Here is a 26,925-nt window from a genome sequence, read left to right as displayed (position 1 = left end):
AAAAGACAGTTTTTACGAAGAAGTGGACCGGATATTTGACCAACTCCCGCTGTACCATATGAAAATTCTATTAGGGGATTTCAATGCGAAGGTAGGACGAGAGGATATTTTCAAACCTATTATAGGGAACGAAAGTCTGCATAAGGAAAGTAATGACAACGGTGTTAGACTCGTGAACTTTGCAACATCCAAAAACCTAATCGTGAAGAGTATAAAATTCCCACATCGCGACGTTCATAAATACACTTGGACATCACCAGACGGGAAAACACATAATCAAATTGATCACGTTTTAGTAGATAGAAGGCAATCTAGCGTAATTGATGTCCGGTCGTTTAGAGGGGCTGATTGTGACACTGACCACTACCTGGTAGCAGCGATAATACGAGAGAGGTTATCGTTGAATAAAGGTAATATTCATTGTCCAAAGACGGAGAGATTCAATTTAAAGAAATTAGAAGAGAGCCAGGTAAGAGAGAAATACCAGATTGAAGTTTCCAATAGATTCTCTGCTTTAGCAGATTCGGAGTGCACTAGTGTTGAGGATACCTGGATTGAAATTAGAGTTAGCATTAAAATTTCAGCAAAAGAAAAATTGGGACACGCGGAAATACGTAGGAACAAACCATGGTTCGACCAGGAATGCACAAAACTAGTAGAGAAGAGAAAACAGGCAAAATTACGCTGGCTACAAAATCCGAATGAAATAACTACACAAAATTTCGCAGATATCACGCGGGAAACTTCCAAAACTTTTAAAACAAAGAAACGTGATTTTCTGAAAGCTAACATTAAGGAACTTGAAGATAATAGTAAATAAAAATATTCGGGACATGTATAAGAGAATCAACGAATTTAAGAAAGACTATCAACCTCGTGCATATATATTAAAGAAATCTGACGGTACAGTTCTCGCTGACACGGATAGCATCTTAAATAGATGGAAAGATTTCCTTGACGATTTGCTTAACACGCAACCAAAAACTAGTGTGCGTGGAGAAAAAGAGATACACACCGCAGAGCCGTATATTCCAGAACCCAACCGAATAGAAGTAGAAACTGCTATGAAAAAATTAAAGAAATACAAATCTCCGGGTGTAGATGAAATTCCGGCTGAGTTAATTTTAGCTGGAGGCGAAAAATTGTAGAACAAGATACACAAACTCATTCTCCTTATCTGGAACAAGGAAGAATTGCCACAAGAGTGGAAAGAATCAATCATTGTTCCAATTCACAAGAAAGGCGACAAAACTGACTGTAATAATTATCGAGGCATTTCTCTTCTATCAACATCCTATAAAATCCTTCTAAATATTCTATTAGCAAGACTAACCCCATACGCAGATGAAATTATTGGAGATTATCAGTGCGGATTTAGACGAAATCCATCAACTATCGACCAAATATTTACCATTCGCCAAATACTCGAAAAAAAGTGGGAATACAATACCCCGGTACATCAACTATTTATTGATTTTAGAAAGGCGCACGACTCGGTTAGGAGAGAAACATTATACAACGTTCTTACAGAACTTGGAATACCGAGAAAGCTAATTAGATTAATTAAGATATGTTTAAATGAATCCCAAAGTAATGTCCGGGTAGGAAAATTTTTGTCCACGAGCTTTCACTTCGAAAATGGCCTGAAACAAGGAGATGCGTTGTCGCCATTATTATTTGACTTCGTTCTGGAATGCGCTATAAGGAAAATCAAAGATAGCAATCATGGCCTACAGTTGAACGGTATTCACCAGGTTATGGCATATGCTGATGGTGAAAATTTAATAGGGGATGATAGGAGAACAATAGAAAGAAATGCAGAGATCTTATTAAACGCTTGCAGGGACATGGGTTTAGAAGTAAATGCAGAGAAAACTAAATACATGGAAGTGCGTCGGGACCGTAATACAGCAAATCATGGATGCGTTAAAATATTAAAAAAAATACTTTTGATAAAGTGGATCGTTTCAAATATCTAGGATCAATATTAACAGAGGAAAATCATATTCACGGAGAAATTAAATGTCGACTAAAAGCAGGGAATTCGTGTTACTGCTCGGTTCAAAATCTCTTGTCGTCGCGAATTCTATCGAGGAATCTGAAGCTTAAAATATACAAAACGATAATCATGCCTGTTGTTCTGTATGGTTGCGAAACATGGTCACTTACTCTGAGGGAAGAACATAGACTGAAAGTATTTGAGAACAAGATCCTGAGACGTATATTCGGATCCAAGAGGAACGGGAATGAGGAATGGCGGAAACTTCATAACGAGGAACTATATACTTTATATGGTTTACCCAACATTGTTAGGGTCGTCAAGTCTAGGAGGCTTAGGTAGGCGGGTCATGTAGCTAGAATGGAAGAAAGTAGAAACGCTTTCAAAGTCTTAACTGGAAGACCAATCGGAAAATGACCATTAGGGAGACCTAGGCGGAGGTGGGAGGACAATATTAAGATGGATCTCGGAGAGATTGGAATACAAAATAGAAACTGGATGCAGTTAGCTAAGGATAGAAGTCAGTGGAGAGCTTTTGTGAACGCGGCATTGAACCTCCGGGTTCCATAGGCCATAGAGTTAGTGTAGGTTATATATTACACCTGTTTCTAAACTTAGGTTAAAGATATACTGCAAAGGTTTTTATATATTTGATTTTGTATGTTTCAATACACTTGCTGATAATCCGTCTATACGAGATGCTGTTTTTGATGATAACTCATTTATGAAGCATTCAATTTCCTGTTCAGTGATTGGAATGAAAAGTATAGAGGTTACTACTTTAGTTTGGGAATTCAAATTAAAATTTATTTTATCATCAATCTCTTTGTTAACTATTTTTTTTGCCAACACTGGAAAAATGCGAGTTAAAACTTTCAACTATTAACATTGAATCACGTTCTAACGTTACTTAACCATTTTTAGTGTTTATTTCACTTATTTCTACATATTTTTTGTCATTTTTATCTATAATATTTGTTATTACCTTCCATAATTTACTATCATTGTTATTATATAATATAATTTCTTTTCTATAGTAGCCATTTTTAACTTCTTTTATTAATTGTGTAAGTTTATTCTATACCTTCTGTAATATTCCTTAAATTCTAAATCATTTTTGTTTTTATTACTTAACGACTTAATCTATCTCTTTCTCTTATAGAGTTGACTAATCCTTTTGTTATCCATTGTTTTATTTTGAGTTATTTACTACTTACTTTTCTATTTTTGTTGTTAATACGTGAATTACTTATACAATTTTTCATCATTTGGATGAAATTACAAGTGGCACTATTAACACAATTACTCTGTATACCTGATTTGAGTTACATTTTTTCAATTTCTCTTTTAATAAAGTATAATCTATAATTGTTGTTTCATATGATATTTTCCCTCTTTTGCATTGCAATGAGAACATTTATACTAGTGAGAAAGTGCTCAATTATACTTGTTTGCAGCACAGCTGATGTGACATACAGTGGTGCTTTTTAAAAAAAATATGATCTACAAGTCTTACTCTGTCTTACTCTTACTCTGTCTTACAAGTCAACTTCTACAGACTGTTTACAATTTTTATAGACATCCTTAGGAAAGATAAGTCAGGAACAATTACAGCAGAAGTCAACAAAGTTAAGCAGAAATCAGCTTAAGTTTGACAACCCAATTGTCTTTACTGTGTTTCAGGTTGCATAATTGGCAGGTACTCTTCCTAGTTAAATAGATATATGGACAAAACAGAGCATGGACAAAACAGCGCATGGACAGAAACCGCACAAGGACAAAAACAGCGCATCGACAAAAACCACGCAAAGACAAAAATAGCATATGCAAATACAACGTGGACAAAAATCATAGATGAACATTTTGCACTAGGCTCGCTTGCGCTCGAGCACACTTCTTTCAACTAAGCTAGCGATCACTTACCTCAATTGGACTCGCACTCACTCGAGCTTGCACACACTTCCCTCAACCGGGTTCGAGCTCGCGATCACTTCTCTCAACTGGGCTCGCGATCACTTCCCCAAGCTTTACTCGCTCTCATACGGGCTTACACTCAATTCTCTCGAGTGGGCTCGCGCTCACTTGGGCTTGCCCTCACTAATACTAAATGAGCTCACGTTCACTCGAGCTTGCGCTCACTAATCCTAGGTGGACTCGCGTTCACTCAGACTCTCGCTCACTTCTCTCAACTGAGCTCGCACTCGCATGGGCTCGCGCTCACTTCCCTCAATCGAACTCGAGGTCGCGATCACTTCTCTCAACTAGACTCGCGATCATTTCCCCAAACTGGGCATGCGATTACACGGGATTGCACTCAATTCCCTCGAATGGGCTTGCGCTTACTAATTCTAAGTGGACTCGCGTTCACTCGAACTCGCTTTCATTTCTTTCGACTGAGCTCGCACTAGTGATCACTTCTCTCAACTGGACTCGCGCTCACTCGGACTCGCAATCTCTTCCCCAAACTGGGCTCGCACTCGCACTTACTTCTCTTTACTGGTCTCACTCTCACTCGGACTCGCGCTCACTTACATAATTGAGGATCGGTCTCGCCCTCAATTTTTGAGCCCTAGCCCAGCTGAACACGAGTGGGTTTGCGACCCCGAGCTCGCGAGTTTGGACACCTAAGACAAAAACAGCGCATGCATGGCCCGCAATGCAATCCTTTCCCAAAGCAAACGCACAATTCTTGATACCTCAATAAATAGTATTGTGTTTATACTTTTTATATTGTGTTCTCTTTATAGGTCAAGTCACCTGTTCGGTTTTGTATATACATAGCATATTGGTAAACCTTTCCCTTCATATCTATTCCGCCTATCAAAACGAAACTTGATGCACTCATTTTTAATCCCCTGTAGTATTTTTCAAGATACATTTGGATTCTGTGCTTTTATCTGGGGCAACTCCAGAGGGGGCCAAATTTGATGGGAGGTATTTTTGTAGGGAATTTTTCCCAATTTCCCATTTTCAAATACGTTATGGGCGCCAACACATAGCATCTCTAGAGAACTTGTTTCATGCTGAAGAGAATGAACTATAAAGCCTGACTTTCGAATGAACAGTGTTGATGCAATATCTTTTTCACTCTGGGTCAACAATTTTTTTATGCTAACAGGATTAATGGGCTCCAGGGAGTTATTCCATTGTCCATGGCACATAACTTTTAGGGCATGAACATATTTTTATGTTTATTGAATTGACTAGGTTTGATTCGGATGCCCGGACGACACGTTCATGTATGTTCCTTGTGAGATTCGCATGTTATTTGAACACAGCATTGCGGATACTGGATTGTGCTTCCGTTCCGATACATTTTTTCATTAAAGTTATTTATAAATTTACTACTTACACAAAACACACTTGCGACACCGTTCCCGACACATACACACTCTCTCGATATATCCGGAGATCGTATCCGGTTTTACCCGGGGATATACCGAGTGCAATCATACAGTTTCTTTCTGGGACACGCGGAATGCCGACGTTCCTGGAGGAGTCCTCCGGCCCAGAAAGATTCACAGCCACTCTTCCATTCATTCAGCTACACTGTTATAAACATCATTTCTATTTCGGCGTTTCTCCGTTTTGTTTATTATTTTAATCATTTGTCCTAGTAAATTGTCCTCTTATTACTTCTGATTAGTTATATGTTATTTTGCTTAATATCCTATAGCCTCCCTCATTAGCTATAATTTCGTTTATTTCTTTCCTTTTTATTTGATCTCTTCCCTCTAGCCTTTCTTCCAGTAATGGACACCATAATACGTGATGTTCTATTGTGCCTATTTCTTCGCATTGTTATCTTGGATGCTCTATTTGTCCCATTTTGCGTAACGCGTGACTAACAAGTAACACGTCCCAAGTGTAACACTCCGATTTTGATAAAATTTGGCAGGTAGATACTACATATGAAATAAACGATTCCGTGTTTTTTATTTTCTGCGGAGAGACGGTTTTAGTGGGCAAAAGCCCCACCAAATATTTTGGAAGTTCACACTCGAATCGCAGAAAGAAGTGGACTGAAGTGAACGAAATTGTGCACAGATATTGTAGACGTAAATTGATGGAATACGTGTTTCGTATTTTCCTGGAAGAAACGGTTGAGTGGGGCATGAGGCACTTTAAATCTTTCATCACGAAATATCAAAAATGCTAATAACAGTATGTCAGAAAGGCCTAAAGGACATGAAGAATCGGAACAAAACTTTGTATAGGGACAATAAGCAGAAAACAAACGAATATGAGTTTTTATTTTCTGCTGAAAAACGATTTTAGGGGCAAAAGCCGCACCTAAATTTTGAAATTTGACGCCCGAAAGGCAAAAAGAAAGTGGACTGAAGTGAATGAAATTGTGCACAGATATTTTAGAAGTAAGATGAGGGAATGCGTGTTTCGTATTTTCTGAAAAGAAAAAAAACTGTTTGGTGGACCGAAGAGTTGGATGGCAGAAGGAATGCACCGAACCGAACGAAATTGTGCGTAAAATTTGTATATGTAAAATATGACCTTTCGTGTTTCACAAGTGTCTCCATCCGATTTCTTCAAATTTTCAAATCAACAGTAAGCACAAACAGTATAGCGTACTTTATAGTATTTCAAGAGGCGCCTTTAACCCTTACAATGTATTTCCGCATAAATAAAAACACGTGTCGACTTATTTCCTCTTTGCTGTTGAAGTGTCAAATTTTAATCAAATCGGATAGGGACATTTGAGAAAGACTAAAGGACTTATTTTACATATATAATATCTAAACGCAATTTCATTTGCTTCAGTCCACTCCTTCCTGCAATATTACGGTAATATTTACATTTCCGGAGGGGGCCTTGGCACAGCACTGTTTCTCCGCACAAATTAAAACACGTTTCGTTTGTTTTGCAAATTGAAACCTACACGAAGTTTCGTTGCAATTCTCCATATTCTTTTAGAAACTTGTGACGTATACTAATTTTAACTTTTGATATTTTGTCATCAACGGTCTAGAAGGTCTGTGGCGCACCCAACTTTTTTTTTTTTAGGAAAATACAAAACATATAGTCCCTCATTTTACGCTCACAATACCTGTATACGGTTTCATTCACTTTGGTTAACTTCTTGCCTTTCGGTCGTTAACTTTCAAAATTTTGGGTGGGGGCTTTTGCCCGCTAAAACGGATTTTCCTAAAAAAATAAAATAAAAAGTATTCGTTTATTTTTTGCGTATTGTCACTATACAAAGTTTCGTTGCAATCTTCATGTCCTTTAGGCACTTCTGACATATTGTTATTAGCACCTTTGATATTTCGTGATCAAAGGTTTGGAGGTGTCCGTGCCCCATCTAACTATTTTTTCCAGGTAAATACGAAACATGTATTCCCTCCTTTTACGTCTACAATATCTCTGCACAATTTCGTTCACTTCGGTCCACTTCTTTTTGCCTTTCGAGCATCAACTTCCAAAACTTTTTGTGGGGGATTTTGCACCATAAAACCGTTTTTCCGCAGAGAATTAAAAACACGTAGTTTGTTTTATTTGTAGTATCTACCTGCCAAATATTATCAAAATCGGAGTGTTAGAATTGGGAAGTGTTACTTGTTAATATAGTCCTGACTGGCAGGAATCAGGGGTAATATGAAGTCTATGGTAAAGGCTGAAATAGTGCAAGTCAGCGCGATCCAGCCAAAAGTCGGGTTCAGCGCAAGATCTAGTGTACTTTGCTAGATTAGTCTCACAAATATTGCCTTAATGTTTGCTTTGGGAGAGGATGTACATTGCAAGCCATGTATGCGCTGCTTTTGTCATAGGTGTACAAATTAGCCAGCCGGACGCTCGTGAGCTCGGGACTTGCGCTCAGCCGTGCTCCGGCTGAATAATTGAGCAGGAGCCTGAGTGAGAACGATCCTCAATGAAATAAGCAAGCGCGAGTCCGACTGAGCTTGAACTCAGTCGAGAGAAATGAATTCGAGACCGAATGAGCGCGACCCAAGTTGTGAGAAGTGATCGCGAGTCTCAGTGAGAGCAAGCTCAATTGAGAAAAGTGAGCGCTAGTCCGAGTGAACGCGATCCCACTTAGGATGTGAAAGCGAGCCCATTCGAGAGAATTGAGTGCGAGCCCAGTTTTTGGAAGTGATCGGGAGCCCGAGTGAGCGCGAGCTAAGTTGGGAGAAATGATCCCGAGTGCAAGCCCAGTTGAGGGAAGTTACCGTGAGCTTGAGTGAGTGCGAGCTCAGTTGAGAGATGTGAGCGCGAATCCGAGTGAACGCGAGAGCACTTACGATTATTGAGCTCGAGCCCACACGAGAGAATTGAGTGCAAGCTCCTGTGAGTGCAAGCCAAGCTTGGGAAAGTGATCGCGAGCCCACCCAAGAGAAGTGATCGCGAGCTCGAGCCATGTTGTTGGGAATGAATGCGAGCCAGAGTGAGTGCGAGCTCAGTTGAAAGAAGTGAACGTGAGCCCGAGTGAGCGCGAGCCCAGTTAAGAATAGTGAGTGCAAGCTCGTGTGAATTCAAGCCCGAGTGAGTACGAGCCCAGTCGAGAGAGGTAAGCGCGATCCCCATTGAGGTAAGTGATCGCGAGCCTGAGTGAGCGCGAGCCCAGTTGAAAGGAGTGAGCTCGAGCGCGACCGAGTTTAGTGTAAAATGTTCATCTATGGCCCACGGCAAAATATCCGTGGGCTGTTTTCGCATATTTGCATGCGCTTTTTTGTCCTTGCGTGGTTTTTGTTAATGAGCTGTTTGCCGCGAGGTATTTGTATGCGCTGTTTTTGTCCTTGGGCTGTTTTTGTCCATGCGCTGTTTTTGTCGTTGCGAGGTTTTTGTCCAAACGCTGTTTTTGTCCTTATTCTATTTAACCTGGAAAAATGCCTGTCAATTATACAACCTGAAACACATTAAAGATATTTGGTTTGTCAAACTTAAGGGACTTCTGTAATTGTTCCTGGCTCGTCTTTCCTAAAGATGTCTATAAAACTTTTAAACAGTCTGTGGCAGTGGTTCTCAACCTAATTCATATATTGACTCGTTCGCGTGAGTGCAAGCTCAAGTGACTACGAGCCCAGTCGAGATAGGTGAGCGCGAGCCCAGTTGAAAGAAATGAGCTCGAGCGCGAGCGAGCCTGATGCAAAATGTGCATCTGTGGTTTGTGTGCATGGGCTGTTTTTGCTCACGCGGTATATGCGTGCGCTGTTTTTGTCCTTGTGGTATTTGCATGCGCTACTTTCGTCTTTGCCCGGTTTTTGTCTATGCGCTGTTTTTTTCCACGAGGTATTTGCATGCGCTGTTTTTGTCCGTGCGCGGTTTTTGTTCATGAGCTGTTTTTGTACACGCGGTATATGTATGCGCTGTTTTTGTCCTTGCGTGGTTTTTGTTCATGCCCTGTTTTTATAAGCGCGGTTTTCGCCCATCGCTGTTATTGTTTGCGCGGTTTTGACCTAGAACCGTTGGTTTCTATCACTTCAGCTTTTAATGAAGGGTTAACAGAGCAGATGGAACTTAGTCTTGGCCACTGAATCGAATTCCAGAAAACCACTGCTCGTTATCTCATACTCTTTTTCCTCTATTGAAATGAACATTGTATCCAGAGGTACCAGTAAATTTCAACCACTTCTAATTTTGGTGATGTCGTAGGTGGTTATGGTATGTTTTCCTGAGGCACTGAATCTATTCCAAGAAACCGCTTGTTGCTACGTATTAAAACTTCTGCTCTATTTCTTTGCCACCATTGGCGGTTCCAGGAGGATAAGATGGTATGAGAGCACTCGCATTTGTTTTATGGACTTCGGGGCGACATGAAAGCAGGACATAGTTTGTTTTTATTATTTGTATTTTATTCATTATCATTAAATAATATACGATCTTTTATTATTATGAAAATAATAGTTTACATTATCTACTAAAAGAGACACCCCGAAGGAAATTTTATTACACTAATCAATGGATCAACGAAAAAGTAGGAAATTCTAAAATTGAAATTCAGTGAAAAGAAAAATAAATTACACACTTATAGTCATTCAGGGGATGACCGACAGTTGGGGAATATCGACACTTCTAAGCTTAAAACGCTGTCGATTCTACCTCAAAGTGAAGGAGTTGGCGTAATCAGTACTAACCTTGGATGTATTTGAACCTGAACCCACAAAGTAGGAGTGATGTATATATTTTCTGAAAGCTTGGATCAAGGTAAGATCAAAACCGGTTACCAAAATTGGGGAGGTCTCCTGCATTCCGATTGGGGGCAGCACTTTACTCATTGTTATTAAAATCTTTAAACGTGTCCGTAAAGTCTGTTGGAATCCCGAAACATCTGAAACGGTAAGATAGATATGAAAATAGGAAAACATGTCTTTCATCATTTCTAAATTACAATGTATCATAGTAAAATAAATTGTCTCAGGGTCCCCCGCAGGGTCTTAGACGGAGTCCAACTCAAAATTTTTAAATAGAAAGGGGGTTAACTTGCATATCGTATGAAAGTCGGTGTTAAATGAAGAAAAAGATAAATCAAGTTTCGACTCTCTATGATAAACCTATGCAGAATAGCGGTGAGTCAAAATATCAACACAATCTTCATTGCAAAGTCTATCGTCAGTCGTATGAATCTGAAACGGTAGGATAGGTGTAAAAACAAAAACACGGATTTATCATTATTTCAAAAGTATAATGATTCAAAGTAAAATAATGTTCCAGGGTCTCCCGCAGGGTCCCAGACGGGGTCCAACTCATAATGTTGAAATGGGAAAGGGGTTCAAGTTGAGTTTTCAAATGATGTACTTATTTGCCCACAGTGCCGTGCCGTCGAAAATCAGCGCCCGGGGCGAGGGTATACGACGGCGCCCTCATACATATATTCCAAGTAATTTCCCCTCTCTTTTTGCTTTTTTCTTTCCCGAATTTTCGCCCCCTGTGCTTCAGCGCCTTGTGCCGTCGCCCCGCTCGCTCCCATCACGGCATGATACTATTTACCCAACTTGGCATTTGAAACTTTTGAGTTGGACTCCGTCTGGGATGCTACGAGTGACCCTGGGACATTTCTTTTCTACCGTGATATATTCTTACTCGGGTGCCGAAGTAAGGGGTCGAAAAATTCGGGAGAAAAAAGGAAAAAAAGATAGGAAAAATTGTTTGGAATATATGTATGGGGGCGCTGTCGCATACTCTCGCCCCGGGCGCTGATTTTCCACGGCACGGCTCTGTATATATATTTTTTGTCATTTTGGCCCACCGCCACGCTTGTCACCAAGAGTCGAGACTTGTTTCATATTGTTTCACTTGACATCAGCTTTCATACGATACTCAAATTGAACCCCTTTCCCATTTCAACATTTTGAGTTGGACCCTCTCTGGGACTCTGGAACATATATATTTTTTAAAAATCATTTTACTTTTGAAATAATGACGTATCCGTGATTTTGCTTTTACAGCTATCCCACCGTTTCAGATTCATACGAGTGGCCATAGACTTTGCAATGAAAACTGTGTTGATATTTTGACCCGCCGCTATTTTGCATAGGCTTATCGTAGAGAGTCGAGACTTGATTTATCTTTTTTCACTTAACACTGACTTTCATACGATATGCAAGTTGGCCTCCCTTCCTATTTAAAAAAAATGAGGTGGACCCGTCTGGAACCCTGGGACAATTTATTTTACTTTGATACGTTGTATTTTTGAAATGATGAAAGACATGTTTTTCTGTTTTCATATCTGTCTCGTCGTTTCAGATTTTTCGGAATTCTAACGGACTTTATGGACATGCTTAAAGATTTTAATAACAATGAGTAAAGTGCTGTCCCCATGCGAAATGCATGAGACCTCCCCAATTTTGGTAATCGGTTTTGATCTTCCCTTGAGCCAAGCTTTCAGAAAATATATACTTCACCCCCACTTTGTGGGTTCAGATTCAAGTACATCCCTAGTAAGTGAAACTGTGAGGTATATGAAATGTATCTATAAAAGTTTTAAAATGAGTAGAATAATTTGACGAGAAAGTCTAAGTTTATGAGGTAAGGTATGAGAGATATGTGAGGAGTGAAGGGTCACTGTAAAATTTGAGTATATTTTGTTAATCTCTTGTTTAAAAGTAAAAGTTGTATTGTTCAGCACTCATGGCGGACAACATACAGCTGAAAGTTGTGCAATCATACGTAGTTGGTTCGTGTGTGTGCAGTATTTCTAACTTGCAAAAAATATAGTTAAGTGCAACATATGCATTCGGGATACTTTCGACACTCACATTTGGAGCACTTTCGACATATGCTTTTTTCCTCCTTTCGTTGTAATTTTTAATAACTATATATCAAAGATACTACATCAGTATTAACATATAGAAAATAAAATATCTGCATCGTTTTTCCATTGCATGAGATGCTCCTGGAATTTAAACAAAACGTCAGTAACCATAGGGGCCGTAAAGAATGCAATGCTCCTTGCTACTGCTTCAAGTGCTCTTCAAGTCCCTCGGATACATTACGCGACAGGTTATTGAAAGTTAACTGCAAGAAACATTTTGGTGAACATACAACATTTACTGAAGAAGATGAACACGCACTAGAAGAAAAATTAATTATATTAGACGGATATGGGTTCATTCAAGAAAATGAGATTTGGTACTGTAAAGCGAAATACAATAGTGCCAAACTTACATCTGCACAGAAAAATAGTAAGATAGAAAATCAAAAGGTAGTGACACATAAAAGAATGTACAGACATAAAAATCTTGCAAAACACAGTAACAAAATGAGAAAACTTAAAAAGAAAATTATTGTGCTATATGCCGAGGTTAGTTTACGGCAAAAATAATTCCGCTGATTGAGTTCAATGTACAAAATATTTTCATCGGTTTAACGAGGACTGTGTTCTTCCTTCAAACAATCCCTTTGTTGTGTGTCAACAATGTGAAATCTCAGACAAATATGACTACAATGATTGCTCTTTCCTGTATATGAAGCTAACACTAATATTCTAATCTATAACCACACTTTTGGTAACATATGATTAAAATAAATTAAGAAATGCTTTATCATGAAGTACAGATTTTTCTGCTCTCTATACTAGCTCACATTTAGTACATTATTTTTTAAAAGAAATTCTTGTTTCATATATTTCTTGTAACTGAACAAATTTTGTGATTATTCTTTCCCTCATTTGTAACTCAGTGATATTTTTAAATATTTTCCGGAGCTGTAAATAAAGATATTCTACATTCCTAAACTTATAAATTCCCGTGGTTGTTTAAAGTCCATGAACTACTTTACGAACAGTAATGTGCGTTGTGGAATTATTAGTGACACGATCATAGTACGTAAGGTTTTAATTTTGATGTCGGTATTACATATCAACAACCTGTCGGTGTTCCCCATAGAGTTGGGAAAAGCCGACACTTCTTCATCGTTCATTTCAATTGTGGCTCCACAGCCACACATTGCTTTTGTGTAACATGTATTGTATCTATCAATTAGCTGAAATAATATACTTAATCATGGGCTATAATTCGTTTTTTTAACAAGTCATTACAATCTTGTAGTAGCGTTAATGCCCTTAGGGTGTAGGTGTTGCCCCAAATGACCATATGTAGAAATTAATTCGCTATTATATTTGCTTTGCTTTTGCAGTACATTGAACATTAGTCCCGTCATTTGGTAGAGATGTAATATAATAAAATTCCGGTGTGAAATTATGTCATCGATTTTAATTCTTTACAAGTATACGGAGACGCTGTCTTGCTTATCGTACCCCTTATTTACGAATCTTAAAACCGCCAGCGTTTATCTTCGAGATCAATAACATCTTTCGGTTATGTCTTGTTTTGGAGGATGAGCGAATAGTCTTACGGTAATAAACGATAATCGCTATCTGTCATCGAGTGAAAGTTTTACCATCTTTGCTTCACGTCCTAGTTATTGGAAGGATCGGTATGGAGTTATTAGGGAGATGAGACCCAACAAATGATGAAGGTATAAGTAAAAGATGACGATATAAATTGTTAATTAAGATAATACCCAGTTACCATACATCCGATTACTTCTACTTTTCGCACCCACAGTTTTTAATTAATAAGACTAATTACGCTTTCTATCGATATTGATATCAATTATTATTTTTTCTTCAAATTTACATATTTGTTTCCTTATATACATTAATATAGGCGTGAACCTTACTAACCTATATATTGTCCAACTCAGTAAAAAAAAAAAGTGAAATATTTTAATATATCACATATAAAAGTGACGCCTCCTATGTATGAGTTATATTTTTTGCAATTTATTAACCACCTCCTTAGCCTATATTGAGTAGCACCCTTTCAGACTTGGCACTTCATGCTCTCTGTCTTTGTACCAAATTACAGCTCGAAAGACTGAGCACATTTTTCTATATTCGTTATTTCCTGGGAAGAGTCTCGTTGCAGTCGAATCAATCATGTTGTGCTGTACTTAATAATGGAACATTATTTACTGAAATACAAACAAAATTATAAGGTATTTTGGGAAAATTTTGTCCTAAAAAAAAAAAAAAAAACAAACCCAAAAGTAAACTACCTTTTGTGGACTTTTCATAGGAAATAACTTATGAAATATATTAGGGTTATTACTGAAAACGTTCATTTCTGAAATATAAACAAAATCGTGTAAATCATTTTTTTAAAAATTGTTCGGAAAAACTCATCCCCATGAATAAATTAATCCCTGTAGATTTTCTAAGAACAAATGAGTTATGCCATATTCCCAGGTCATTAATAAAATATTTATTCATGAAATACGAACAAAGTTGAATGAGTTATTTTTGAGAAAATTGTCCGAAAAAACACGCCAATAAACTACATATTTTCTCCAGTATATAGATCAATATAGACGTAAACCATATTAACCTATATCGTTCAACTCAGTAAAAAGTGGAATATTTTCGTATATCGCACATGTAGATGGCGCTATCTATGTATGAGTTGTACTTTTATTTGCGATTTATTAACCGTCCCCTTAACTTACGTTCAGTAGTATCCTTTCAGAACTGGCACTTTTAGTCTCAAGCTGTGTACAATATTTCAGTTCGGTCGGCCGAGTATCTTCTACTTCAGCGAAGCACAATTGTTATATTCGTCATTCCCTGAAAGAATTTTCTTTGTAGTTGAATCAATGACCACAATTTATTATCTTATTCGAAATCAGAATATTGTAACAGATTATCTTAAATATACAAATTATAATTTTTGAAACCATGTTATAATATTCAAGGTATAGTAAATCGAATTATTTGCAAATCACTATTCATGTAATGAGCCCAATGTGCGGTTACTTAAAATTATTAGCAATATTTGGATTATAGATATTTCAAAAAATAGAATTTCAAACAGAAACTTACCCTAAAGTGTCATCGATTATTATTATTATTATTATTATTATTATTATTATTATTATTATTATTATTATTATTATATTTTAAAAAAACGTTAACCAAATCAAGTTTAAGACCTGAATTGTATCCTACTTCTCTTTACAAATTCGTGCAAACAAAATCTGCAATTTCTAGAACTTATTCCAAGAGAAATGCTGAAGGAATTTAAGCTCCTAGAAATTCCTTATTTTAAGAGCAATGATTTTTTATATTTGAACACCTGGTCAAAATTAAGCCTGATCATACCAAAATAAATTCGTAAGTATTCGTGAAGGTACGAAAGAAGTTTACAAGATCTGCATTCCTAAGATATCGTGGATGTTAAACATTTGATAAAGCAATAATTTTGTCTGACTCGATTCTGAGGCACGTATGGAACTAATAAACAGAAGACTAAATATTTTTCTATGTTGCGCATTTATCGCTATAACTAATGACCTCTGCAGCTGGATCTTCATGTCAATATCCTGACGAACATCGTTCCAGAGGTGGCATGTAGTCGTTTCCATGCACGCCAAGTCATTTGCAGTTCGTTCAGTGTGCGAAGTGGATGACGAAAAGTGATAGTGCGAAGTACAGAGCGCCTCTATAACATGCCGTATAGATAGTATTGTACCAAACAATTGAAAATCAAGATTTGACAGTAAATAGGAGAAGAATTAGTAGTACCAGGTAACCATAATCATTATTAGTGATGTTTCATAGCAGTGTATATCAAAAGCACACATTCGCCGTTACGTCGGCTTAAGCTTCTTGGGGCTTCGTGACAAGAGATTTTCTTTAATTGTTTAGCCATCGTAAGAATATTGGGAAGCTATGTGTTTGAGCTAGCAGTGAGTGAACTCCGGTCTAGGAACGCAGAAATAACGGTGGGAACTTATTCGCCTTCCATCTTGTACGCGCGCCTTCTGACAATTTTAGTCCTCCGTAAGCCCTAGCGTTATAATAATAATAATAATAATAATAATAATAATAATAATAATAATAATAATAATAATAATAATAATGCAGTATTAGTACTATATCTCGGTTTAAGACAGTTTTAACTCAATGATCTCATGACCATCCTGTAGCAAGCGCTATTGGAAGAGTCTTTTTCAATGAACTTTCGCAACACACAAGTGTTTAAAATTACTGAGTTTTGTTGCTTTGTTAGAAGATGTTTTTTATATATGTTTCAATTGTGCCACAGCGCTTTTAAGGACAGAGATGTAGCTGATATAGGGATTGGTCTTCCTGTAATTTTCCTACATTTTCACATCGTTCTGATCTCGTATGTCAGGTCTTCATAATTGGTAATTTTTGTACTAAACATTGAACGTATTAGTGGCAGTGCCACATCTATGAGTTACTTCTTGGTCCATTTTAAATTTATTGATGATATTAACAACATATATGTTTGCAGGTATCGTTACATCCGCTCTGATTCCTTCTTCCTATTATTATTATTATTATTATTATTATTATTATTATTATTATTATTATTATTATTATTATTATTATTATTATTATTATATTTGATCACGTCTTATAAAAGAGAGAAAAAAGAGTTTCCTACGTTTTGCTAACAAGAAAAGGACATGAACCTGCCAACGGGACTTCCTAATCAAACCTAGTCCATTCGATAAACATAACAAAGATATGTTCATGCACAAAAGAATTAGGTGCCATGGATAACGGAGTAAGTCCCTGGGGTCCATTGACCCTGTTAGTATAAAGAAAATTGTAGACTCGCAGTAAAATAGCTGTTGCATCAACACTGTTCATTGGAAAGTCGTTTTATAGTTCATTCTCTTAAGCATGATACAAGCTTTCCAGAGGTGCTATGTATTGGGGTTCCTAACGTACTTGAACAGGGAAAATTGGGAGAATGTCGAGAAAATTCCCTCCAGAAATCCCTTGCATCAACTTTGACTCCCTCTGGAGTAACTCCGGATAAAAGTACACAATCCAAATATATTTCGAAAAATACAATAGGGAATAAAAAATATGTGTACCAAGTTTTGTATTGCTAGACAGAATAGCTAATAGAGGGAACCATGTATTGGTATACATGGTATTGATATTTTCCCTCATATCTATTCCGTCTCTCAATACAAAACTTGTTGTACACATTTCTTGTCCCCTATACTATTGTTTGAGATACATTTGGATTGTGTGCTTTTACCCGGGGTTACTCCAGAGGGAGTCAAAGTTGATGCAAGGGATTTCTGGAGGGAATTTTCTCGACATTCTCTCAATTTTCCCTGTTCAAGTTATTTAGGGGCCCCAATACATAGCATCTCTGGACAGCTTTTATCATGCTGAAGAGAATAAACTATAAAACATGAGTTTCCAATGAACAGTGTTGATGCAACAGCTATTTTACTGCGAGTCTACGATTTTCTTTATGCTAACAGAGTCAATGGGCCCCAGGGACTTACTCTGTTGTCCATGGCACCTAATCTTTTTGTGCATGAACATATCTTTGTTACGTTTATCGAATGAACTAGGTTTGATTAGGAAGTCCCGTTGGCAGGTTCATGTCTTTTCCTTGTAAGATATAACGAAACATCTCAGAAGTTCTTGTGACATTCTCTCTCTCTCTCTCTCTCTCTCTCTCTCTCTATATATATATATATATATATATATATATATATATATATATATATATATATATGCAGAGAGAGAGAGAGAGAGAATAAAATGTCAAAAGAATTTCTGAGATGTTTCGTGGGATCAGGAAGTGGCAATGAATTTACTCTTTATATATATATAAGGGTGAAGACAAAGGTTTACAAAACGCGACCAATAAGGACAGAAACTTGTGGTTGAATATACCTAGGTATATATTTCTTTACCGTTCTCCAAATCTCGGAAACTATTAGGTATAGCGTATTGAAGTTTTGTATATGTATTATCCTTACACCTTCTACAATTAATGTCCTTGCAGTGCACATTGCGATTCACAAAGTAGCTTTTGCGTGGAAGTACGACATACGATAGTTTTGAAAATAGTGGCATGTGTCCTTTGTGGCCAAGTGGCTAATCCACGTGCCTTATGTGCGCGTAGTCCCGAGTTCTATCTCCGATGGGAATATTCGATAGAAATCAGAACAGTGGTTTGAATAGAAACGTGAGTAGTGGTTCAAATCCCACAATATGCTGTGTGTCTCTTTTCAGGTATAATTAGTTTTAAAAAGGGAAGTTAAATTAATAAATTAAAAATCCCTTTCCCTTCTTCTGTGTCATCCACTCTAAAATCGTGCAATTAAATGACATAATCGCAGTCGGTATGCTAGATATCTTCCACATCTCCTCTTGTACTTCCTTCGAGGTAGAATTTTTCCAAAATTTGAGATGATAAAGTAATGTTCTAAATACGATCATACCTAATACTTTAAAAATGATCCCTATCCATAAGGTAGATTTTGTGTGATGATGAAGTTCACAATACTTGGAATTTATTGTAACACTGAACACAAACACATCATTATGTTAATAATGGTAAATTTTCTTGCGACATTATTATGACGGAAAAGGGCGCTCAAGTGATTATCTGTACTCGTTTATTGTTGTAGAAGAGAAAAATAGGACATTTCAAGAGGAATGTGGTTGGTAATCTTGATACAGCATACCAAGAATCATGTATAATATATCAATGTTTATACAAGTCCGTCGTCATTTAATGTCGTGCAATCGACTTTACCGTCCAAATGTGAACCAGGGGCGCAGCATCCATCGGGTCCGGACCTCCACATAAAAAAAAATGTGTTCTGTCTACACTAGGATCGTACTCACGGCAGGTCCACCCGGTCCTGTCCCCCTCCAATCTGTCTGCTTTAGACCTCGCAACAAAAGTTTCTGGGTGCACCTAGTGTGAAGCATCCGTTATCCTTATAACCAGATCAGTTGAAAAGTGCTTCAAGTCGAGTTAAGTGATCAAAAATTGAAACTCTTAGGTAAAAGGTGGCGGAAGGAGTAAGATGCCTTCACCAGTAAATGCATACGTCTTTGAGCATTGCGTGATGAAGATTCACGCCGATAAGCCGAACTGTTTGATAGATATGAAGGGAAAGCTATAAACTTGAAGCAACTTGAATGAAAACTAGAATGGAGCAAGAATTAAAATAACGACCATTACCTATTTTTTATATTTTTTTTTTACCTAAGTACAGAATACCGCATTCCTGTTAATTACTCGTTTGCAAACACATTTGATTATATACACCCTGGCAATGCAAAGGATCACTTCCCCATAGACGTGGCCGCCTGCAGAGTGGGCAAGGGAGGAAATTGCCTTCCCTGGATTTTCGAAGGAAGTTCAATTCTTCGGAATATATATCAACACATATTAGATTTCCTTACTCACACATTATAGTATTTAATATATTTATATTAAATAATATATTACCATTGCATGTACTTAACGAACATATGGAATGTGCGTAAACAATGGATGAGACAAGTAATTTCATCACTTCCGCTCTCAACCTATGAACGGTTTCAAAACGTATATGTACTTTTAGTTCCAAACAATACTATACGTCTGCTAAGTAAAGAAAACATAGACTGATGTGTTTGTCTATGTGGATACAAAAAAATAACCATTGCAAGTTTTATACGTAGCTAATGTCTTTGGAACCTACTGCAGTGGTGCCCATCCCCCTTCATATCCATGACGCAACCCCCCTCAATTGTCTATCCGTAGGTGTTCTTCCATGAAAAAAAAATCTTTTCGATTAATTTTTACACCCCATCAAACATATTTATATAGATTTTTAACCCCCCCCAAATATTTCAATGACGCAGTTTGCGTCATAAACCCCCCTGTGGGCACCCCTGCCTACTGGAAACAAATGGTGCCGGAAGTGTTGGTAGAAATGTGTCATGTTTGACGCGTCCATATTGTTTTATAAGTATTGTGTGTACATCAAGATGTGTGAGTATTCACAAATGCGCTTGTGTGTTGGTATCTTGTCCCTACCTTGGTAAAAAATCCTGCGGGCGTCCCTGTCCGCATCCATCCATCTTGAGCAATCCTCTTCCACGCTACTCCGCAGTACTATTTGATTTCGTCAGACCACCTTGAATGAGGACGTTTCCTAGGTCACGTCTTGTCTTGATATTCACTTAAAAATTGCTTTTGTCTATCGATTATAATTTATTTTTTTAATAGGCTTATGTCCAGTCTACTGCCATTTCAATGCCTTTATTTTCATGATTATATTCCTCATTTTTGTCACCTTCATGATCTATACGATACTTTTTCTCTCTCTGTTTGTGATTTAGACATCTCCCCATGCTTCATCACGTAGTTTGCAGACGATGAATGTCTGATTTTGTTATTATTCACGTCTCCGATCTGTGTGTCTCGCACATGCAGGACTATAGTCGACGGTATATGATGCATACCACCGTATACCCCCTGCTTACTCTTAGTCATTAGACATACCTTCTGCTTCAAGATGTATAATAATTTTGTTTCGTTTATGTTTGTTTATGTATTTAATAGAGTCATGACTCCAGTGATAAAGTGACTATATCATTATCATCACTAATTCTTAGCCACTGTTCAAGTATATCTATCTTGCAAAAAATCCATTTCTTTACTACTCTGGAATCACAAAAGAGATATGAGGGGTGAAAGAAAAATTGAAGGGTTGTACCAGTTCTGTCTCTGTCCAAGTTTGTTTGTCTTTTTGTCAGAGAATATTACTACGAAAGCTTTGTTTAACTGTGATATTTGTATTTCCAACCTACACCTCACCACAATTTTAAAAATTTGTTCTGGTACATCAGGCGCAATTTTCTCTGTTCCTTTTCGTAGTGGGTTGGTTCCTTCTGCATACCTACACCCATTTGTGTCATTAATGGAGTGATTTATCTAAAGAGTATTATCAAGAAAATAGCTTGAAATGCTTTTAGACTATAAAACAGTATCGCAGTAATTTTAATGGAATTATTAATACATGCATTGTACATTGTTTAATTTTAAAAATGCCTTCTCTATTGTCATATTTGTATTTTATGCTAATCATAGATGTTCACAAAACAGCGTATACCCTTAAAAAGTTTAGGAATACACCACTGAGCATACATAAATCTGAATAAAAGCAAAAAATCTTGCCTAAAGTGAAGCTTGTAACAAATATTTTATAACATTGTGATCGATGGTAGAAACTATATTGTAAAACCTCTTTGTAGGTAGAGCTAGGTTTAATAAAATCAGGATCCGGAATCGACACCCATTACTGGTTTATTTATAAAATCCTCTATAACAATAGTATTTACGGAAAATACTATATAACACTTCCTCTAATTAGTAAGGTAAAATGTTCTTGACCGTGCAGTCGCGGACAGGATCTCTACGGAGCCCCAAAGCAGAGTAAGCAGAGTGGTGTAGGAAACCCCAATTCTCCGAAGCAAGCAGTGAGGGGGAAGAAGTCACAGAGCCTCAAAGCAGGCTAAGAACTGAGGTTGGGATCCCGACAGAACACCGAAGCAGACTAGAGGCTTTGGGAGTAGGTTACTCCTAGTGCTCCAAGGCAAGCTAAAGGAGAAGATCAGAAAACTGGCGCTGGTCCACTGGTTGCTGTTCAATATATAGGCGTCCCAAAGCGGCGGTGACGCTGCTGCTGTCCTGTCGTCATGTGATTTGTAAGAGGTGTCGGTGATCCGTTGTCTCTTATTTATAGTAATCCTACGTGGTGTGTAGTACTCTGACGTAAATCCATGTGGTGATGTTTACAAACAGGAGCGTATGGCATTGTTTGTATACAGAAGCACGTGGTATATTACAATATTTTAATGCCTTTGTAATTCGTTTCCATATACTGAATGGGCGGTGTCATTCAAATCATTCAACAACTAGTTCTATGATTAGTATTTAACAACCGGTTCTATCGTATGATCAGGATAGTAAGTTGACTTAGTATTAATATTATTATTATACGATTACATTATTATTATTATTCCTTATTCCAATGATACTAGTAATAGTGACTAGGATAAGTCATATAGCATTTTTATAGTTTGTGTATTGATTTTTAAAACTAGTACTAGAGAATTACTTTTTTTCGTAAGTACTGGATACACTAGAGGTGAAGATACACTTTTAACAACAGGTTCAGGTAAACCGGGTGAATGACACAATTGCATTGAAGATGCGAAGAGAACATACGCGCATGGTTTAGCCATATGAAATAATTCTAATTTAAAATTTGGAACAATTGGATAATTTCATGTAAATATAAATAAGTAGCTGACAATATTACAGTTGAATTATATACATATTCGTATCTTTGTCGATTCATAACACTCTATTCGTTACAATGCATTATTTGACATCTTATTACACTAAATTTTATTAGCAACGACAACCCTTTGTGTGTTTGCGGAATGATATCCACGTCACTGTACAAAAAATAGCATATTAAGGGTTCCTCTATGCATTGTGAGCTAGTGGTCTACTTTGCCACGCTTAGTTGCATGCATGGAGAGCATGCCCGCGACCGTTCGGTCTATTTAATGGACGGGTTCCGCCTACAATGCACCCCGCCCGTAGTTGCACAATATACGCTATTTGCACGTGCACGAAGTGCACCGTCAAGATTTGTCCCCTAACCTTGACACCTTAGTGTGTCACCCCCATTCTCTGAGGGAGTGGGATACGCCCACTGCGCGGCCAGACCGAAGTCCTGAGTGCCTACCAGTAGACCTACTGGTTGAGGCAGACTGCTAGCGAGTCAGTCCTACCATGCTCTGCAGGCATGGCGCCCGAGCGTTAGGGCAAGCTCACCTCCCGCCCGTGTTCACCGTTACCCAGATTCCTGGGATTGGTTCCCACAAGCTACCGAATCCCACGGTATGACCACAGCCCGGCAGAGTCCATCCCAATCCGGGGCCCCAGGCGACGCCCGAGGGGGCTTGTTCAATCCCGGCCCTGCCTACCTCTATCGTTCAACTGGCAACCGCCTTGTCATGTAGAGGTACCACGCACACGTCGAGATACTCCCGTATCTCATCCCGGACCCAATGGTACGTGTTAAGTCACCATTTGAGTTTGGTGCCAGCCCATGTCCCACGGAACTTCCTCCCTTTATCAGGATCAGAACCGTTACCCAGATTCCTGGGATTGGCCCCTCCCCTACCTCTGGTTGGTCCTCCCGCAGTCTGGAATCACACTCCCCCCCCCGGTAGGGTCGTCCAAACAATACGGGACTTCCTCTAATTACGGTAGAGGTACATCGTATATTACCAGAGCCAATGACTGATGTAGACCGTTTGCTCAAGGCAGACATTGTCATTTGGGAGCCGTGTCTCCCCTGGTAGGCCCGCCGAAACAATACGGGGCTACCTATCTTTAACGTGTTTAGGTACCACGTACACGTTGTAGCAAAGCTACCTGTCCGAATCCCAATGGTACGTGTAAGCCACCATTAGAAGGGACACCCACACCCTTCCTTCGGTAGGGTCGTCCAAACAATACGGGACTACCTCTTCTTACGAGAGAGGTGAACCGTACATTACCAGACCCAATGGCTGATGTAGACTGTCTACCTTTAAAGACAAAGGCCATTTGGGAGCGGCGGCTCCCCTGGTAGGGTCGTGGCTCCTGCACCCAGCTCACACTACTGGGACGAAGGAGGGACCCACTTCCTCAGCGCTCCTGAGGTACGAGTATGCGTTAGGATACTAAGTATCCCATCCCGGACCCAAGAGAACACATTACACTCTCTTTGAGGGCAGTACCTACATCATCCTCCCGGTAGGGCGTTGGATCCGCCCACCCAGGGCACACCAACTACCCACTCTTTTTAGCGTGTTGGGGTACCACGCAGCCTTATCTCCCGGACCCAAGGGCACGGCTTAGTTGCCCATTTCGGGGGATACCCAAGGGCTCACCCCCGCCGGTAGGTGCGGCAGCTAAGCTACCTACCCCACTGAGGACGTGATGGGGTCACACGTACTCTCCCAGATCCAATGGCACGAGTTAGTCGCCCATTTCAGAGGATGCCCCCCGTAGGCTCACCTCTGCCGGTAGGTTGTTGACACCGCGTGCTAACCCACTACCATGTGGTAGTTAAAGTACCGGTAGTGGGTCCGGGCACCACTGCCAACCTATCTCCCCCTCCGAGTTAACCGCACCACCACAAGGTGTGTGACCCGGCATACCTAGAGGGGGTCCCTCCCCCTTTCTCAGCACGGGCTTGGGACCGGCCACGGCGGGGTTAGTTTATTCCAGGTAGTCTTCTATTCCAGTGTTTGCTAACATGATTATTAAAAAAAAATATCTTAAGAAAGGTACTCCAAACAAGCAGCCAGTTTAAATTTAAGCAACTTGGCGTCACTTTATCAATGTAGTGTAGACAATAGTGTAGACTCACAGATTATATAACTTAAGCCACACAAATGTTGGGGACCAACACATTATCCTACAAAGGAGAAGTCATATTTTCGACGCTGTTCATAATGTTTTTTGTTTGTACATGCATCTTATATTTCACATTCTCCTCCTTCTCAGAAAAAAAATAATAGATATACATCCTACCTTCAGCAAAATTCAATGTTCTGTTCGTTTAGATTTTAGATAGGTCAAAACAAGGCTATTAGATGAACATCAACATGAAATTCCATCTCCGGAATAGGTCAACGTTTTACAACTGTGTGTTACAGTTTGCTGGTGGTATAATGAAGTATTTTTTATGAGAACCAATTAGACACAGTTAAAATATGGTGATTGATGGTCTATAATCATTTCGTTTCTATGCGTGAGCCATAAAGAAGGCAATCATTGAACTTTGGAAATAGAGGCTTACACGCTAGCTGTTGTTTTCTTCGTTTAACTGAGACTGACCAGAACTTACAGACTTCCCTCTTTGTTTTATGTTCAGTAGTTTTCCAGCACTTTTATCTATTTTTTGTTATTTTTAATGGTTCTCCTTTTCGTACAGAATACAAATTGTAACTACGTTTCTTTAGATTTTGAAGGTATAGCTAAATGATTAATGTTATGGGCGTCTCTGGCATGTAAACATTGAGGGGGAAGACTAGAACAAAGAATGCTTCTAGACCCAAATAAATTTACGTCAAAATAGTTAGGTAAATTGGAAACTACTCCAATTAAGATATATCATAATCCAGTTTCTACCTCCAACAGTACAATTAATCACAATTTACGTCCGCCATTGGTTGGCCCTTTGCTAGGCACTTAAAAGTTTTCGTATATTACGATCCTTAGATGGCTTTGTCTTGATGTAGGAATTATACCATCAATATTATATTATTTCCCTTCCATCATATCCTCTACTGCGTCACTCATAGTACAATTTCTTCTCCAACAATGTCTTAATATATTATTAATTATTTCACATTATGTTCTTTTGATTTATTTTACTAACGTGCCTCGTTGGTCTACCGTTCCAGTCAGCTAATTTTTCCATTCTCCTCAACGTACAAATTTCCGAGAAGTCAAATACGATACTTGTTGTCGTCTTTTCGCAATGGCCGCGTGTCTCCTTCGCATGATGCAATACTCAACATTTGAGTCATTTTTGAAACTTCATTCAGTGACCCACATAGTATAAATCTCATTATCACCACAGTCATCTTAAAGGCATTCCACATTCCTCAAGTTGCTTTATATCTATATATATAAAAGAGAACGCACAAATCCTTTGTGAACTCATCACGCTAATACGGCTGAACCAATTTCTTTCATTTTTGGGGGGTTATTAGGATTTGGACCCTAGATGGTTTTTATCATATCACTTTAATTTTTAATTACCAGTGTCTTGAGATAATTGACCATTCAAGTGTCCATACGTACAAATCCTTTGTTATTAGTTCATCATAGGTAAAAATAAACGTATTTATATGCAACCCGCATGACCATGTGACTCGGCGGGTTAACATAAATGACAGGCGCTATAATTTTAACATTTACTGCAATTTGAAAGCGAAAAAGTAAAAATTATCTAAGTAACAAAGTTTATTGCGTTCCGGGGTGACCGCAGCGAAGCGGGGTGAACGCTGCTAGTTTCATATATAAAAGAGAACGTACAAATCCTTTGTTCCCTCATCACGCTAATACGGCTGAACCAATTTCTTTTATTTTTGGGGGGTTATTAGGATTTGGACCCTAGATGGTTTTTATCATATCACTTTAATTTTTAACTACCAGTGTCTTGAGATAATTGACCATTCAAGTGTCCATAATGTACAAATCCTTTGTTAGATCATCATAGGTAAAAATAAACGTATTTATATGCAACCCGCATGACCGTGTCACTCGGCGGGTTAACATAAATGACAGGCGCTATAATGTTAACATTTACTGCAATCACTTGAAAGCGAAAAAGTAAAAATTATCTAAGTAACAAAGTTTATTGCGTTCCGGGGTGACCGCAGCGAAGCGGGGCGGGTTAACATAAATGACAGGCGATATAATGTTAACATTTAATGCAATCTTCTATGGTTTTTATCATATCACTTGAAAGCGAAAAAGTAAAAATTATCTAAGTAACAACGTTTATTGCGTTCCGGGGTGACCGCAGCGAAGCGGGGTGAACGCTGCTAGTAT

At 38.4% G+C, this 26,925-nt stretch overlaps 1 protein-coding gene across 4 annotated transcripts in view; it reads left to right on the top strand.

Moving 5' to 3' along the window:
• The window catches only part of LOC145688227 (IQ motif and ubiquitin-like domain-containing protein), a 212,069-nt gene that overhangs the window by 54,761 nt on the left and 130,383 nt on the right, over window positions 1-26,925 (top strand). For 2 of the 4 annotated variants that reach the window (XM_081762139.1, XM_081762136.1), the window contains exon 1: window positions 15,867-16,034. The exons of the other annotated variants lie outside the window; for them this stretch is intronic. The gene's annotated coding sequence lies outside the window, so the exon portion shown is untranslated. Of the gene's footprint in view, window positions 1-15,866; window positions 16,035-26,925 lie in introns of those variants that run through there. 4 annotated transcript variants of the gene reach the window in all.

The sequence above is a fragment of the Thermobia domestica genome, chromosome 6, assembly GCF_964235325.1.
Source record: "Thermobia domestica chromosome 6, izTheDome1.hap1.1, whole genome shotgun sequence".
Taxonomy (NCBI): domain Eukaryota; kingdom Metazoa; phylum Arthropoda; class Insecta; order Zygentoma; family Lepismatidae; genus Thermobia; species Thermobia domestica.
Note: the sequence above shows the minus strand (reverse complement) of the source record. Positions and strands in the feature narration are given on the sequence as shown.